The 10,024-nt window shown below is 42.5% G+C and overlaps 59 non-coding genes across 59 annotated transcripts; all 59 read left to right on the plus strand.

Moving 5' to 3' along the window:
- The first annotated feature begins 56 nt into the window (after window positions 1–56).
- Window positions 57–138, plus strand: Trnas-uga (transfer RNA serine (anticodon UGA)). Its single transcript has one exon. It is a non-coding gene; the product is annotated as a tRNA-Ser (tRNA).
- Window positions 139–209: 71 nt separating this feature from the next.
- Window positions 210–291, plus strand: Trnas-uga (transfer RNA serine (anticodon UGA)). Its single transcript has one exon. It is a non-coding gene; the product is annotated as a tRNA-Ser (tRNA).
- Window positions 292–362: 71 nt separating this feature from the next.
- On the plus strand, window positions 363–444 carry Trnas-uga (transfer RNA serine (anticodon UGA)). Its single transcript has one exon. It is a non-coding gene; the product is annotated as a tRNA-Ser (tRNA).
- A 71-nt stretch (window positions 445–515) lies between these two features.
- Trnas-uga (transfer RNA serine (anticodon UGA)) lies at window positions 516–597 on the plus strand. Its single transcript has one exon. It is a non-coding gene; the product is annotated as a tRNA-Ser (tRNA).
- Window positions 598–668: 71 nt separating this feature from the next.
- Window positions 669–750, plus strand: Trnas-uga (transfer RNA serine (anticodon UGA)). The gene has a single exon. It is a non-coding gene; the product is annotated as a tRNA-Ser (tRNA).
- Window positions 751–821: 71 nt separating this feature from the next.
- Trnas-uga (transfer RNA serine (anticodon UGA)) lies at window positions 822–903 on the plus strand. The gene has a single exon. It is a non-coding gene; the product is annotated as a tRNA-Ser (tRNA).
- A 71-nt stretch (window positions 904–974) lies between these two features.
- On the plus strand, window positions 975–1,056 carry Trnas-uga (transfer RNA serine (anticodon UGA)). Its single transcript has one exon. It is a non-coding gene; the product is annotated as a tRNA-Ser (tRNA).
- A 71-nt stretch (window positions 1,057–1,127) lies between these two features.
- Trnas-uga (transfer RNA serine (anticodon UGA)) lies at window positions 1,128–1,209 on the plus strand. Its single transcript has one exon. It is a non-coding gene; the product is annotated as a tRNA-Ser (tRNA).
- Window positions 1,210–1,280: 71 nt separating this feature from the next.
- Window positions 1,281–1,362, plus strand: Trnas-uga (transfer RNA serine (anticodon UGA)). Its single transcript has one exon. It is a non-coding gene; the product is annotated as a tRNA-Ser (tRNA).
- Window positions 1,363–1,433: 71 nt separating this feature from the next.
- On the plus strand, window positions 1,434–1,515 carry Trnas-uga (transfer RNA serine (anticodon UGA)). Its single transcript has one exon. It is a non-coding gene; the product is annotated as a tRNA-Ser (tRNA).
- A 71-nt stretch (window positions 1,516–1,586) lies between these two features.
- Window positions 1,587–1,668, plus strand: Trnas-uga (transfer RNA serine (anticodon UGA)). The gene has a single exon. It is a non-coding gene; the product is annotated as a tRNA-Ser (tRNA).
- Window positions 1,669–1,739: 71 nt separating this feature from the next.
- Window positions 1,740–1,821, plus strand: Trnas-uga (transfer RNA serine (anticodon UGA)). The gene has a single exon. It is a non-coding gene; the product is annotated as a tRNA-Ser (tRNA).
- Window positions 1,822–1,892: 71 nt separating this feature from the next.
- Window positions 1,893–1,974, plus strand: Trnas-uga (transfer RNA serine (anticodon UGA)). The gene has a single exon. It is a non-coding gene; the product is annotated as a tRNA-Ser (tRNA).
- A 71-nt stretch (window positions 1,975–2,045) lies between these two features.
- On the plus strand, window positions 2,046–2,127 carry Trnas-uga (transfer RNA serine (anticodon UGA)). Its single transcript has one exon. It is a non-coding gene; the product is annotated as a tRNA-Ser (tRNA).
- Window positions 2,128–2,198: 71 nt separating this feature from the next.
- Window positions 2,199–2,280, plus strand: Trnas-uga (transfer RNA serine (anticodon UGA)). The gene has a single exon. It is a non-coding gene; the product is annotated as a tRNA-Ser (tRNA).
- A 71-nt stretch (window positions 2,281–2,351) lies between these two features.
- On the plus strand, window positions 2,352–2,433 carry Trnas-uga (transfer RNA serine (anticodon UGA)). Its single transcript has one exon. It is a non-coding gene; the product is annotated as a tRNA-Ser (tRNA).
- Window positions 2,434–2,504: 71 nt separating this feature from the next.
- On the plus strand, window positions 2,505–2,586 carry Trnas-uga (transfer RNA serine (anticodon UGA)). Its single transcript has one exon. It is a non-coding gene; the product is annotated as a tRNA-Ser (tRNA).
- A 72-nt stretch (window positions 2,587–2,658) lies between these two features.
- Window positions 2,659–2,740, plus strand: Trnas-uga (transfer RNA serine (anticodon UGA)). Its single transcript has one exon. It is a non-coding gene; the product is annotated as a tRNA-Ser (tRNA).
- A 71-nt stretch (window positions 2,741–2,811) lies between these two features.
- Trnas-uga (transfer RNA serine (anticodon UGA)) lies at window positions 2,812–2,893 on the plus strand. Its single transcript has one exon. It is a non-coding gene; the product is annotated as a tRNA-Ser (tRNA).
- Window positions 2,894–2,964: 71 nt separating this feature from the next.
- Trnas-uga (transfer RNA serine (anticodon UGA)) lies at window positions 2,965–3,046 on the plus strand. The gene has a single exon. It is a non-coding gene; the product is annotated as a tRNA-Ser (tRNA).
- A 71-nt stretch (window positions 3,047–3,117) lies between these two features.
- On the plus strand, window positions 3,118–3,199 carry Trnas-uga (transfer RNA serine (anticodon UGA)). The gene has a single exon. It is a non-coding gene; the product is annotated as a tRNA-Ser (tRNA).
- A 72-nt stretch (window positions 3,200–3,271) lies between these two features.
- Trnas-uga (transfer RNA serine (anticodon UGA)) lies at window positions 3,272–3,353 on the plus strand. Its single transcript has one exon. It is a non-coding gene; the product is annotated as a tRNA-Ser (tRNA).
- A 61-nt stretch (window positions 3,354–3,414) lies between these two features.
- Trnas-uga (transfer RNA serine (anticodon UGA)) lies at window positions 3,415–3,496 on the plus strand. Its single transcript has one exon. It is a non-coding gene; the product is annotated as a tRNA-Ser (tRNA).
- A 71-nt stretch (window positions 3,497–3,567) lies between these two features.
- Window positions 3,568–3,649, plus strand: Trnas-uga (transfer RNA serine (anticodon UGA)). The gene has a single exon. It is a non-coding gene; the product is annotated as a tRNA-Ser (tRNA).
- Window positions 3,650–3,830: 181 nt separating this feature from the next.
- Window positions 3,831–3,912, plus strand: Trnas-uga (transfer RNA serine (anticodon UGA)). Its single transcript has one exon. It is a non-coding gene; the product is annotated as a tRNA-Ser (tRNA).
- Window positions 3,913–3,983: 71 nt separating this feature from the next.
- Window positions 3,984–4,065, plus strand: Trnas-uga (transfer RNA serine (anticodon UGA)). Its single transcript has one exon. It is a non-coding gene; the product is annotated as a tRNA-Ser (tRNA).
- A 69-nt stretch (window positions 4,066–4,134) lies between these two features.
- Trnas-uga (transfer RNA serine (anticodon UGA)) lies at window positions 4,135–4,216 on the plus strand. Its single transcript has one exon. It is a non-coding gene; the product is annotated as a tRNA-Ser (tRNA).
- A 71-nt stretch (window positions 4,217–4,287) lies between these two features.
- On the plus strand, window positions 4,288–4,369 carry Trnas-uga (transfer RNA serine (anticodon UGA)). Its single transcript has one exon. It is a non-coding gene; the product is annotated as a tRNA-Ser (tRNA).
- Window positions 4,370–4,440: 71 nt separating this feature from the next.
- Trnas-uga (transfer RNA serine (anticodon UGA)) lies at window positions 4,441–4,522 on the plus strand. The gene has a single exon. It is a non-coding gene; the product is annotated as a tRNA-Ser (tRNA).
- A 69-nt stretch (window positions 4,523–4,591) lies between these two features.
- Window positions 4,592–4,673, plus strand: Trnas-uga (transfer RNA serine (anticodon UGA)). The gene has a single exon. It is a non-coding gene; the product is annotated as a tRNA-Ser (tRNA).
- A 71-nt stretch (window positions 4,674–4,744) lies between these two features.
- Window positions 4,745–4,826, plus strand: Trnas-uga (transfer RNA serine (anticodon UGA)). The gene has a single exon. It is a non-coding gene; the product is annotated as a tRNA-Ser (tRNA).
- Window positions 4,827–5,050: 224 nt separating this feature from the next.
- Window positions 5,051–5,132, plus strand: Trnas-uga (transfer RNA serine (anticodon UGA)). The gene has a single exon. It is a non-coding gene; the product is annotated as a tRNA-Ser (tRNA).
- A 71-nt stretch (window positions 5,133–5,203) lies between these two features.
- Window positions 5,204–5,285, plus strand: Trnas-uga (transfer RNA serine (anticodon UGA)). Its single transcript has one exon. It is a non-coding gene; the product is annotated as a tRNA-Ser (tRNA).
- A 71-nt stretch (window positions 5,286–5,356) lies between these two features.
- Window positions 5,357–5,438, plus strand: Trnas-uga (transfer RNA serine (anticodon UGA)). The gene has a single exon. It is a non-coding gene; the product is annotated as a tRNA-Ser (tRNA).
- A 71-nt stretch (window positions 5,439–5,509) lies between these two features.
- On the plus strand, window positions 5,510–5,591 carry Trnas-uga (transfer RNA serine (anticodon UGA)). Its single transcript has one exon. It is a non-coding gene; the product is annotated as a tRNA-Ser (tRNA).
- Window positions 5,592–5,662: 71 nt separating this feature from the next.
- Window positions 5,663–5,744, plus strand: Trnas-uga (transfer RNA serine (anticodon UGA)). The gene has a single exon. It is a non-coding gene; the product is annotated as a tRNA-Ser (tRNA).
- Window positions 5,745–5,816: 72 nt separating this feature from the next.
- On the plus strand, window positions 5,817–5,898 carry Trnas-uga (transfer RNA serine (anticodon UGA)). The gene has a single exon. It is a non-coding gene; the product is annotated as a tRNA-Ser (tRNA).
- A 71-nt stretch (window positions 5,899–5,969) lies between these two features.
- Window positions 5,970–6,051, plus strand: Trnas-uga (transfer RNA serine (anticodon UGA)). The gene has a single exon. It is a non-coding gene; the product is annotated as a tRNA-Ser (tRNA).
- Window positions 6,052–6,122: 71 nt separating this feature from the next.
- Trnas-uga (transfer RNA serine (anticodon UGA)) lies at window positions 6,123–6,204 on the plus strand. The gene has a single exon. It is a non-coding gene; the product is annotated as a tRNA-Ser (tRNA).
- Window positions 6,205–6,385: 181 nt separating this feature from the next.
- Window positions 6,386–6,467, plus strand: Trnas-uga (transfer RNA serine (anticodon UGA)). Its single transcript has one exon. It is a non-coding gene; the product is annotated as a tRNA-Ser (tRNA).
- A 71-nt stretch (window positions 6,468–6,538) lies between these two features.
- Window positions 6,539–6,620, plus strand: Trnas-uga (transfer RNA serine (anticodon UGA)). Its single transcript has one exon. It is a non-coding gene; the product is annotated as a tRNA-Ser (tRNA).
- A 71-nt stretch (window positions 6,621–6,691) lies between these two features.
- Window positions 6,692–6,773, plus strand: Trnas-uga (transfer RNA serine (anticodon UGA)). The gene has a single exon. It is a non-coding gene; the product is annotated as a tRNA-Ser (tRNA).
- Window positions 6,774–6,844: 71 nt separating this feature from the next.
- Trnas-uga (transfer RNA serine (anticodon UGA)) lies at window positions 6,845–6,926 on the plus strand. The gene has a single exon. It is a non-coding gene; the product is annotated as a tRNA-Ser (tRNA).
- A 71-nt stretch (window positions 6,927–6,997) lies between these two features.
- On the plus strand, window positions 6,998–7,079 carry Trnas-uga (transfer RNA serine (anticodon UGA)). Its single transcript has one exon. It is a non-coding gene; the product is annotated as a tRNA-Ser (tRNA).
- Window positions 7,080–7,150: 71 nt separating this feature from the next.
- Window positions 7,151–7,232, plus strand: Trnas-uga (transfer RNA serine (anticodon UGA)). Its single transcript has one exon. It is a non-coding gene; the product is annotated as a tRNA-Ser (tRNA).
- A 71-nt stretch (window positions 7,233–7,303) lies between these two features.
- Trnas-uga (transfer RNA serine (anticodon UGA)) lies at window positions 7,304–7,385 on the plus strand. The gene has a single exon. It is a non-coding gene; the product is annotated as a tRNA-Ser (tRNA).
- A 71-nt stretch (window positions 7,386–7,456) lies between these two features.
- Trnas-uga (transfer RNA serine (anticodon UGA)) lies at window positions 7,457–7,538 on the plus strand. The gene has a single exon. It is a non-coding gene; the product is annotated as a tRNA-Ser (tRNA).
- A 71-nt stretch (window positions 7,539–7,609) lies between these two features.
- Trnas-uga (transfer RNA serine (anticodon UGA)) lies at window positions 7,610–7,691 on the plus strand. The gene has a single exon. It is a non-coding gene; the product is annotated as a tRNA-Ser (tRNA).
- A 224-nt stretch (window positions 7,692–7,915) lies between these two features.
- Trnas-uga (transfer RNA serine (anticodon UGA)) lies at window positions 7,916–7,997 on the plus strand. Its single transcript has one exon. It is a non-coding gene; the product is annotated as a tRNA-Ser (tRNA).
- Window positions 7,998–8,068: 71 nt separating this feature from the next.
- On the plus strand, window positions 8,069–8,150 carry Trnas-uga (transfer RNA serine (anticodon UGA)). Its single transcript has one exon. It is a non-coding gene; the product is annotated as a tRNA-Ser (tRNA).
- Window positions 8,151–8,221: 71 nt separating this feature from the next.
- Trnas-uga (transfer RNA serine (anticodon UGA)) lies at window positions 8,222–8,303 on the plus strand. Its single transcript has one exon. It is a non-coding gene; the product is annotated as a tRNA-Ser (tRNA).
- A 72-nt stretch (window positions 8,304–8,375) lies between these two features.
- Trnas-uga (transfer RNA serine (anticodon UGA)) lies at window positions 8,376–8,457 on the plus strand. Its single transcript has one exon. It is a non-coding gene; the product is annotated as a tRNA-Ser (tRNA).
- Window positions 8,458–8,527: 70 nt separating this feature from the next.
- On the plus strand, window positions 8,528–8,609 carry Trnas-uga (transfer RNA serine (anticodon UGA)). Its single transcript has one exon. It is a non-coding gene; the product is annotated as a tRNA-Ser (tRNA).
- A 224-nt stretch (window positions 8,610–8,833) lies between these two features.
- Window positions 8,834–8,915, plus strand: Trnas-uga (transfer RNA serine (anticodon UGA)). Its single transcript has one exon. It is a non-coding gene; the product is annotated as a tRNA-Ser (tRNA).
- A 224-nt stretch (window positions 8,916–9,139) lies between these two features.
- Trnas-uga (transfer RNA serine (anticodon UGA)) lies at window positions 9,140–9,221 on the plus strand. Its single transcript has one exon. It is a non-coding gene; the product is annotated as a tRNA-Ser (tRNA).
- A 224-nt stretch (window positions 9,222–9,445) lies between these two features.
- Window positions 9,446–9,527, plus strand: Trnas-uga (transfer RNA serine (anticodon UGA)). The gene has a single exon. It is a non-coding gene; the product is annotated as a tRNA-Ser (tRNA).
- Window positions 9,528–9,598: 71 nt separating this feature from the next.
- Window positions 9,599–9,680, plus strand: Trnas-uga (transfer RNA serine (anticodon UGA)). Its single transcript has one exon. It is a non-coding gene; the product is annotated as a tRNA-Ser (tRNA).
- A 71-nt stretch (window positions 9,681–9,751) lies between these two features.
- Window positions 9,752–9,833, plus strand: Trnas-uga (transfer RNA serine (anticodon UGA)). Its single transcript has one exon. It is a non-coding gene; the product is annotated as a tRNA-Ser (tRNA).
- Window positions 9,834–9,904: 71 nt separating this feature from the next.
- On the plus strand, window positions 9,905–9,986 carry Trnas-uga (transfer RNA serine (anticodon UGA)). The gene has a single exon. It is a non-coding gene; the product is annotated as a tRNA-Ser (tRNA).
- Window positions 9,987–10,024: the final 38 nt, after the last annotated feature.

Below are 10,024 nucleotides of genomic sequence, written 5' to 3' on the forward strand. Positions count from 1 at the left end.
ACTTTGTAGAAGGTAATAAAAGAATCACGTAATATTTTCTTTGTCTTCGACAAGAAGCTGCGATGGCCGAGTGGTTAAGGCGTTGGACTTGAAATCCAATGGGCAATGCCCGCACAGGTTCGAATCCTGTTCGTAGCGGATGATTGTTTATACACTTTGTAGAAGGTTATAAAAGAATCACGTAATATTTTCTTTGCCTTCGACAAGAAGCTGCGATGGCCGATTGGTTAAGGCGTTGGACTTGAAATCCAATGGGCAATGCCCGCACAGGTTGGAATCCTGTCCGTAGCGGATGATTTTTTATACACTTTGTAGAAGGTAATAAAAGAATCACGTAATATTTTCTTTTCCTTCAACAAGAAGCTGCGATGGCCGATTGGTTAAGGCGTTGGACTTGAAATCCAATAGGCAATGCCCGCACAGGTTGGAATCCTGTCCGTAGCGGATGATTTTTTATACACTTTGTAGAAGGTAATAAAAGAATCACGTAATATTTTCTTTGCCTTCGACAAGAAGCTGCGATGGCCGAGTGGTTAAGGCGTTGGACTTGAAATCCAATGGGCAATGCCCGCACAGGTTCGAATCCTGTTCGTAGCGGATGATTTTTAATACACTTTGTAGAAGGTAATAAAAGAATCACGTAATATGTTCGTTTCCTCCGACAAGAAGCTGCGATGGCCGAGTGGTTAAGGCGTTGGACTTGAAATCCAATGGGCAATGCCCGCACAGGTTCGAATCCTGTTCGTAGCGGATGATTTTTTATACACTTTGTAGAAGGTAATAAAAGAATCACGTAATATTTTATGCGTATTTGACGAGAAGCTGCGATGGCCGAGTGGTTAAGGCGTTGGACTTGAAATCCAATGGGCAATGCCCGCACAGGTTGGAATCCTGTTCGTAGCGGATGATTTTTTATACACTTTGTAGAAGGTAATAAAAGAATAACGTAATATGTTCTTTGCCTTCGACAAGAAGCGTCGATGGCCGAGTGGTTAAGGCGTTGGACTTGAAATCCAATGGGCAATGCCCGCACAGGTTGGAATCCTGTTCGTAGCGGATGATTTTTTATACACTTTGTAGAAGGTAATAAAAGAATCACGTAATGTTTTGTTTGTCTTCGACAAGAAGCTGCGATGGCCGAGTGGTTAAGGCGTTGGACTTGAAATCCAATGGGCAATGCCCGCACAGGTTCGAATCCTGTTCGTAGCGGATGATTTTTTATACACTTTGTAGAAGGTAATAAAAGACTCACGTAATATTTTATGCGTATTTGACGAAAAGCTGCGATGGCCGAGTGGTTAAGGCGTTGGACTTGAAATCCAATGGGCAATGCCCGCACAGGTTGGAATCCTGTTCGTAGCGGATGATTTTTTATACACTTTGTAGAAGGTAATAAAAGAATCACGTAATATTTTCTTTTCCTTCAACAAGAAGCTGCGATGGCCGAGTGGTTAAGGCGTTGAACTTGAAATCCAATGGGCAATGCCCGCACAGGTTGGAATCCTGTTCGCAGCGGATGAATTTTTATACACTTTGTAGAAGGTAATAAAAGAATCACGTAATATTTTCTTTGCCTTCGACAAGAAGCTGCGATGGCCGAGTGGTTGAGGCGTTTGACTTGAAATCCAATGGGCAATGCCCGCACAGGGTCGAATCCTGTTCGTAGCGGACTATGTTTTATACACTTTGTAGAAGGTAATAAAAGACTCACGTAATATGTTCTTTGCCTTCGACAAGAAGCTGCGATGGCCGAGTTGTTAAGGCGTTGGACTTGAAATCAAATGGGCAATGCCCGCACAGGTTCGAATCCTGTTCGTAGCGGATGATTTTTTATACACTTTGTAGAAGGTAATAAAAGAATCACGTCATATTTTATGCGTATGTGACGAGAAGCTGCGATGGCCGAGTGGTTAAGGCGTTGGACTTGAAATCCAATGGGCAATGCCCGCACAGGTTCGAATCCTGTTCGTAGCGGATGATTTTTTATACACTTTGTAGAAGGTAATAAAAGAATCACGTAATATTTTCTTTGCCTTCGACAAGAAGCTGCGATGGCCGAGTGGTTAAGGCGTTGGACTTGAAATCCAATGGGCAATGCCCGCACAGGTTGGAGTCCTGTTCGTAGAGGATGATTTTTTATACACTTTGTAGAAGGTACTAAAAGAATAACGTAATATGTTCTTTGCCTTCGATAAGAAGCTGCGATGGCCGAGTGGTTAAGGCGTTGGACTTGAAATCCAATGGGCAATGCCCGCACAGGTTCGAATCCTGTTCGTAGGGGATTATTTTTAATACACTTTGTAGAAGGTAATAAAAGAATCACGTAATATTTTCTTTGCCTTCGACAAGAAGCTGCGATGGCCGAGTTGTTAAGGCGTTGGACTTGAAATCCAATGGGCAATGCCCGCACAGGTTCGAATCCTGTTCGTAGCGGATGATTTTTTATACACTTTGTAGAAGGTAATAAAAGACTCACGTAATATTTTAGGCGTATTTGACGAGAAGCTGCGATGGCCGATTGGTTAAGGCGTTGGACTTGAAATCCAATGGGCAATGCCCGCACAGGTTGGAATCCTGTCCGTAGCGGATGATTTTTTTATACACTTTGTAGAAGGTAATAAAAGAATCACGTAATATTTTCTTTTCCTTCAACAAGAAGCTGCGATGGCCGAGTGGTTAAGGCGTGTGACTTGAAATCCAATGGGCAATGCCCGCACAGGTTCGAATCCTGTTCGTAGCGGATGATTCTTTATACACTTTGTAGAAGGTAATAAAAGAATCACGTAATATGTTCTTTGCCTTCGACAAGAAGCTGCGATGGCCGAGTGGTTAAGGCGTTGGACTTGAAATCCAATGGGCAATGCCCGCACAGGTTCGAATCCTGTTCGTAGCGGATGATTTTTTATACACTTTGTAGAAGGTAATAAAAGAATCACGTAATATTTTATGCGTATTTGACGAGAAGCTGCGATGGCCGAGTTGTTAAGGCGTTGGACTTGAAATCCAATGGGCAATGCCCGCACAGGTTCGAATCCTGTTCGTAGCGGATGATTTTTTATACACTTTGTAGAAGGTAATAAAAGACTCACGTAATATTTTAGGCGTATTTGACGAGAAGCTGCGATGGCCGATTGGTTAAGGCGTTGGACTTGAAATCCAATGGGCAATGCCCGCACAGGTTGGAATCCTGTCCGTAGCGGATGATTTTTTTATACACTTTGTAGAAGGTAATAAAAGAATAACGTAATATTTTCTTTTCCTTCAACAAGAAGCTGCGATGGCCGAGTGGTTAAGGCGTGTGACTTGAAATCCAATGGGCAATGCCCGCACAGGTTGGAATCCTGTTCGTAGCGGATGATTTTTTATACACTTTGTAGAAGAATAACGTAATATGTTCTTTGCCTTCGACAAGAAGCTGCGATGGCCGAGTGGTTAAGGCGTTGGACTTGAAATCCAATGGGCAATGCCCGCACAGGTTCGAATCCTGTTCGTAGCGGATGATTTTTTATACACTTTGTAGAAGGTAATAAAAGAATCACGTAATGTTTTGTTTGTCTTCGACAAGAAGCTGCGATGGCCGAGTGGTTAAGGCGTTGGATTTGAAATCCAATGGGCAATGCCCGCAAAGGTTCGAATCCTGTTCGTAGCGGAATATTTTTTATACACTTTGTAGAAGGTAATAAAAGAATCACGTAAGTTTTTGTTTGTCTTGAAATCCAATGGGCTATGCCCGCACAGGTTCGAATCCTGTTCGTAGCGGATGATTTTTTATACACTTTGTAGAAGGTAATAAAAGAATCACGTAATATTTTCTTTGCCTTCAACAAGAAGCTGCGATGGCCGAGTGGTTAAGGCGTTGGACTTGAAATCCAATGGGCAATGCCCGCACAGGTTCGAATCCTGTTCGTAGCGGATGATTTTTTATACACTTTGTAGAAGGTAATAAAAGAATCACGTAATATTTTCTTTGCCTTCGACAAGAAGCTGCGATGGCCGAGTGGTTAAGGCGTTGGACTTGAAATCCAATGGGCAATGCCGGCACAGGTTCGAATCCTGTTCGTAGCGGTTTTTTTTATAAACTTTGTAGAAGGTAATAAAAGAATCACGTAATATTTTCTTTGCCTTCGACAAGAAGCTGCGATGGCCGAGTGGTTAAGGCGTTGGATTTGAAATCCAATGGGCAATGCCCGCACAGGTTCGAATCCTGTTCGTAGCGGATGATTTTTTATACACTTTGTAGAAGGTAATAAAAGAATCACGTAATATTTTCTTTGCCTTCGACAAGAAGCTGCGATGGCCGAGTGGTTAAGGCGTTGGACTTGAAATCCAATGGGCAATGCCCGCACAGGTTGGAATCCTGTTCGTAGCGGATGATTTTTTATACACTTTGTAGAAGGTAATAAAAGAATCACGTAATATTTTCTTTGCCTTCGACAAGAAGCTGCGATGGCTGAGTGGTTAAGGCGTTGGACTTGAAATCCAATGGGCAACGCCGGCACAGGTTCGAATCCTGTTCGTAGCGGTTTTTTTTATACACTTTGTAGAAGGTAATAAAAGAATCACGTAATATTTTCTTTGCCTTCGACAAGAAGCTGCGATGGCCGAGTGGTTAAGGCGTTGGACTTGAAATCCAATGGGCAATGCCCGCACAGGTTCGAATCCTGTTCGTAGCGGATTATTTTTTATACACTTTGTAGAAGGTAATAAAAGAATCACGTAATATTTTATGCGTATTTGACGAGAAGCTGCGATGGCCGAGTGGTTAAGGCGTTGGACTTGAAATCCAATGGGCAATGCCCGCACAGGTTCGAGACCTGTTCGTAGCGGATGATTTTTTATACACTTTGTAGAAGGTAATAAAAGAATCACGTAATATTTTCTTTTCCTTCAACAAGAAGCTGCGATGGCTGAGTGGTTAAGGCGGTGAACTTGCAATCCAATGGGCAATGCCCGCACAGGTTGGAATCCTGTTCGCAGACGATGAATTTTTATACACTTTGTAGAAGGTAATAAAAGAATCACGTAATATGTTCTTTGCCTTCGACAAGAAGCTGCGATGGCCGAGTGGTTAAGGCGTTGGACTTGAAATCCAATGGGCAATGCCCGCACAGGTTCGAATCCTGTTCGTAGCGGATGATTTGTTATACACTTTGTAGAAGGTAATAAAAGAATCACGTAATATTTTCTTTGCCTTCGACAAGAAGCTGCGATGGCCGAGTGGTTAAGGCGTTGGGCTTGAAATCCAATGGGCAATGCCCGCACAGGTTGGAATCCTGTTCGTAGAGGATGATTTTTTATACACTTTGTAGAAGGTACTAAAAGAATAACGTAATATGTTCTTTGTCTTCGATAAGAAGCTGCGATGGCCGAGTGGTTAAGGCGTTGGACTTGAAATCCAATGGGCAATGCCCGCACAGGTTCGAATCCTGTTCGTAGCGGATTATTTTTTATACACTTTGTAGAAGGTAATAAAAGAATCACGTAATATTTTCTTTGCCTTCGACAAGAAGCTGTGATGGCCGAGTGGTTAAGGCGTTGGACTTGAAATCCAATGGGCAATGCCCGCACAGGTTGGAATCCTGTTCGTAGCGGATGATTTTTTATACACTTTGTAGAAGGTAATAAAAGACTCACGTAATATTTTAGGCGTATTTGACGAGAAGCTGCGATGGCCGATTGGTTAAGGCGTTGGACTTGAAATCCAATGGGCAATGCCCGCACAGGTTGGAATCCTGTCCGTAGCGGATGATTTTTTTATACACTTTGTAGAAGGTAATAAAAGAATAACGTAATATTTTCTTTTCCTTCAACAAGAAGCTGCGATGGCCGAGTGGTTAAGGCGTTGGACTTGAAATCCAATGGGCTGTGCCCGCACAGGTTCGAATCCTGTTCGTAGCGGATGATTTTTTATACACTTTGTAGAAGGTAATAAAAGAATCACGTAATATGTTCTATGCCTTCGACAAGAAGCTGCGATGGCCGAGTGGTTAAGGCGTTGGACTTGAAATCCAATGGGCAATGCCCGCACAGGTTCTAATCCTGTTCGTAGCGGATGATTTTTTATACACTTTGTAGAAGGTAATAAAAGAATAACGTAATATGTTCTTTGACTTCGACAAGAAGCTGCGATGACAGAGTGGTTAAGGCGTTGGACTTGAAATCCAATGGGCAATGCCCGCGCAGGTTCGAATCCTGTTCGTAGCGGAATATTTTTTATACACTTTGTAGAAGGTAATAAAAGAATCACGTAAGTTTTTGTTTGTCTTGAAATCCAATGGGCAATGCCCGCACAGGTTCGAATCCTGTTCGTAGCGGATGATTTTTTATACACTTTGTAGAAGGTAATAAAAGAATAACGTAATATTTTCTTTGCCTTCGACAAGAAGCTGCGATGGCCGAGTGGTTAAGGCGTTGGACTTGAAATCCAATGGGCAATGCCCGCACAGGTTCGAATCCTGTTCGTAGCGGATTATTTTTTATACACCTTGTAGAAGGTAATAAAAGACTCACGTAATATTTTAGGCGTATTTGACGAGAAGCTGCGATGGCCGATTGGTTAAGGCGTTGGACTTGAAATCCAATGGGCAATGCCCGCACAGGTTGGAATCCTGTCCGTAGCGGATTATTTTTTATACACTTTGTAGAAGGTAATAAAAGAATCACTTAATATTTTCTTTTCCTTCAACAAGAAGCTGCGATTGCCGAGTTGTTAAGGCGTTGGACTTGAAATCCAATGGGCAATGCCCGCACAGGTTCGAATCCTGTTCGTAGCGGATGATTTTTTATACACTTTGTAGAAGGTAATAAAAGAATCACGTAATATGTTCTTTGCCTTCGACAAGAAGCTGCGATGGCCGAGTGGTTAAGGCGTTTGACTTGAAATCCAATGGGCAATGCCCGCACATGTTCGAATCCTGTTCGTAGCGGAAGATTTTTTATACACTTTGTAGAAGGTAATAAAAGAATCACGTAATATTTTATGCGTATTTGACGAGAAGCTGCGATGGCCGAGTGGTTAAGGCGTTGGACTTGAAATCCAATGGGCAATGCCCGCACAGGTTGGAATACTGTTCGTAGCGGATGATTTTTTATACACTTTGTAGAAGGTAATAAAAGAATAACGTAATATGTTCTTTGCCTTCGACAAGCAGCTGCGATTGCCGAGTGGTTAAGGCGTTCGACTTGAAATCCAATGGGCAATGCCCGCACAGGTTCGAATCCTGTTCGTAGCGGATGATTTTTTATACACTTTGTAGAAGGTAATAAAAGAATCACGTAATATTTTCTTTGCCTTCGTCAAGAAGCTGCGATGGCCGAGTGGTTAAGGCGTTGGACTTGAAATCCAATGGGCAATGCCCGCACAGGTTGGAATCCTTTTCGTAGCGGATGATTTTTTATACACTTTGTAGAAGGTAATAAAAGAATCACGTAATATTTTCTTTGCCTTCGACAAGAAGCTGCGATGGCTGAGTGGTTAAGGCGTTGGACTTGAAATCCAATGGGCAATGCCCGCACAGGTTCGACTCCTGTTCGTAGCGGATGATTTTTTATACACTTTGTAGAAGGTAATAAAAGAATCACGTAATATTTTCTCTGCCTTCGACAAGAAGCTGCGATGGCCGAGTGGTTAAGGCGTTGGACTTGAAATCCAATGGGCAATGCCCGCACAGGTTGGAATCCTGTTCGTAGCGGATGATTTTTTATACACTTTGTAGAAGGTAATAAAAGAATCACGTAATATTTTCTTTGCCTTCGACAAGAAGCTGCGATGGCCGAGTGGTTAAGGCGTTGGACTTGACATGCAATGGGCAATACCCGCACGGGTGCGAATCCTGTTCGTAGCGGATGATTTTTTGTACACTTTGTAGAAGGTAATAAAAGAATCACGTAATTTTTTGTTTGTCTTCGACAAGAAGCTGCGATGGCCGAGTGGTTAAGGCGTTGGACTTGAAATCCAATGGGCAATGCCCGCACAGGTTCTAATCCTCTTCGTAGCGGATTATTTTTTATACACTTTGTAGAAGGTAATAAAAGAATCACGTAATATTTTATGCGTATTTGACGAGAAGCTGCGATGGCCGAGTGGTTAAGGCGTTGGACTTGAAAACCAATGGGCAATGCCCGCACAGGTTTGAATCCTGTTCGTAGCGGATGATTTTTTATACACTTTGTAGAAGGTAATAAAAGAATCACGTAATATTTTCTTTGCCTTCGACAAGAAGATGCCATGGCCCAGTGGTTAAGGCGTTGGACTTGAAATCCAATGGGCAATACCCGCAAAGGTTCGATTCCTGTTCGTATCGGTCGATTTTTTATACACTTTGTAGAAGGTAATAAAAGAATAACGTAATATTTTCTTTTGCCTTCGACAAGAAGCTGCGATGGCCGATTGGTTAAGGCGTTGGTCTTGAAATGCAATGGGCAATGCCCGCACGGGTTCGAATCCTGTTCGTAGCGGATGATTTTTTATACACTGTGTAGAAGGTAATAAAGAATCACGTAATGTTGTGTTTGTCTGCGACAAGGAGCTGCGATGGCCGAGTGGTTAAGGCGTTGAATTTGAAATCCAATGGGCAATGCCCGCACAGGTTCGAATCCTGTTCGCAGCGGATGATTTTTTATACACTTTGTAGAAGGTAATAAAAGAATCACGTAATATTTTCTTTGCCTTCGACAAGAAGCTGCGATGGCCGAGTGGTTAAGACGTTTGATTGAAATCCAATGGGCAATGCCCGCACAGGTTGGAATCCTGTTCTTAGCGGATGATTTTTTATGCACCTTGTAGAAGGTAATAAAGGAATCACATAATGCTTTATTTGTCTTGGTACAAGAAGCTGCGATGGCCGAGTGGTTAAGACGTTGCACTTGAAATCCAATGGGCAATGCCCGCACAGGTTCGCATCCTGTTCGTAGCGGATGGTTTTTTATACACTTTGTAGAAGGTAATAAAAGAATCACGTAATGTGTAGTTTGTCTTCGACAAGAAGCTGAAATGTACGAGTGGTTAAGGCGTTGGACTTGAAATCCAATGGGCAATGCCCGCACAGGTTGGAATCCTGTTCGTAGCGGATGATTTTTTATACACTTTGTAGAAGGTAATAAAAGAATCACGTAATATTTTTTTTGCCTTCGACAAGAAGCTGCGATGGCCGAGTGGTTAAGGCGTTGGACTTGAAATCCAATGGGCAATGCCCGCACAGGTTCGAATCCTGTTCGTAGCGGATGATTTTTTATACACTTTGTAGAAGGTAATAAAAGAATAACGTAATGTTTTGTTTGTCTCTGACAAGAAGCTGCGATGTCCGAGTGGTTAAGGCGTTGGACTTGAAATCAAATAGGCAATGCCTGCACAGGTTTCAATCCTATTCGTAGCGGATGATTTTTTATACACTTTGTAGAAGGTAATAAAAGAATCACGTAATATTTTCTTTTCCTTCAACAAGAAGCTGCGATGGCCGAGTAGTTAAGGCGTTGGACTTGAAATCCAATGGGCAATGCCCGCACAGGTTGGAATCCTGTTCGTAGCGGATGATTTTTTATACACTTTGTAGAAGGTAATAAAAGAATCACGTAATATTTTTTTTGCCTTCCACAAGAAGCTGCGATGGCCGAGTGGTTAAGGCGTTGGACTTGAAATCCAATGGGCAATACCCGCACAGGTTCGAATCCTGTTCGTAGCGGATGATTTTTTATACACTTTGTAGAAGGTAATAAAAGAATCACGTAATATGTTCTTTGCCTTCGACAAGAAGCTGCGATGGCCGAGTGGTTAAGGCGTTGGACTTGAAATCCAATGGGCAATGCCCGCACAGGTTCGAATCCTGTTCGTAGCGGATGATTTTTTATACACTTTGTAGAAGGTAATAAAAGAATCACGTAATATTTTATGCGTATGTGACGAGAAGCTGCGATGGCCGAGTGGTTAAGGCGTTGGACTTGAAATCCAATGGGCAATGACCGCACAGGTTCCAATCCTGTTCGTAGCGGATGATTTTTTATACACTTTGTAAAAGGTACTAAAAGA

Source organism: Euprymna scolopes, chromosome 15 (assembly GCF_053919585.1).
Source record: "Euprymna scolopes isolate OS-2025 chromosome 15, ASM5391958v1, whole genome shotgun sequence".
In the NCBI taxonomy this organism is placed as follows: domain Eukaryota; kingdom Metazoa; phylum Mollusca; class Cephalopoda; order Sepiida; family Sepiolidae; genus Euprymna; species Euprymna scolopes.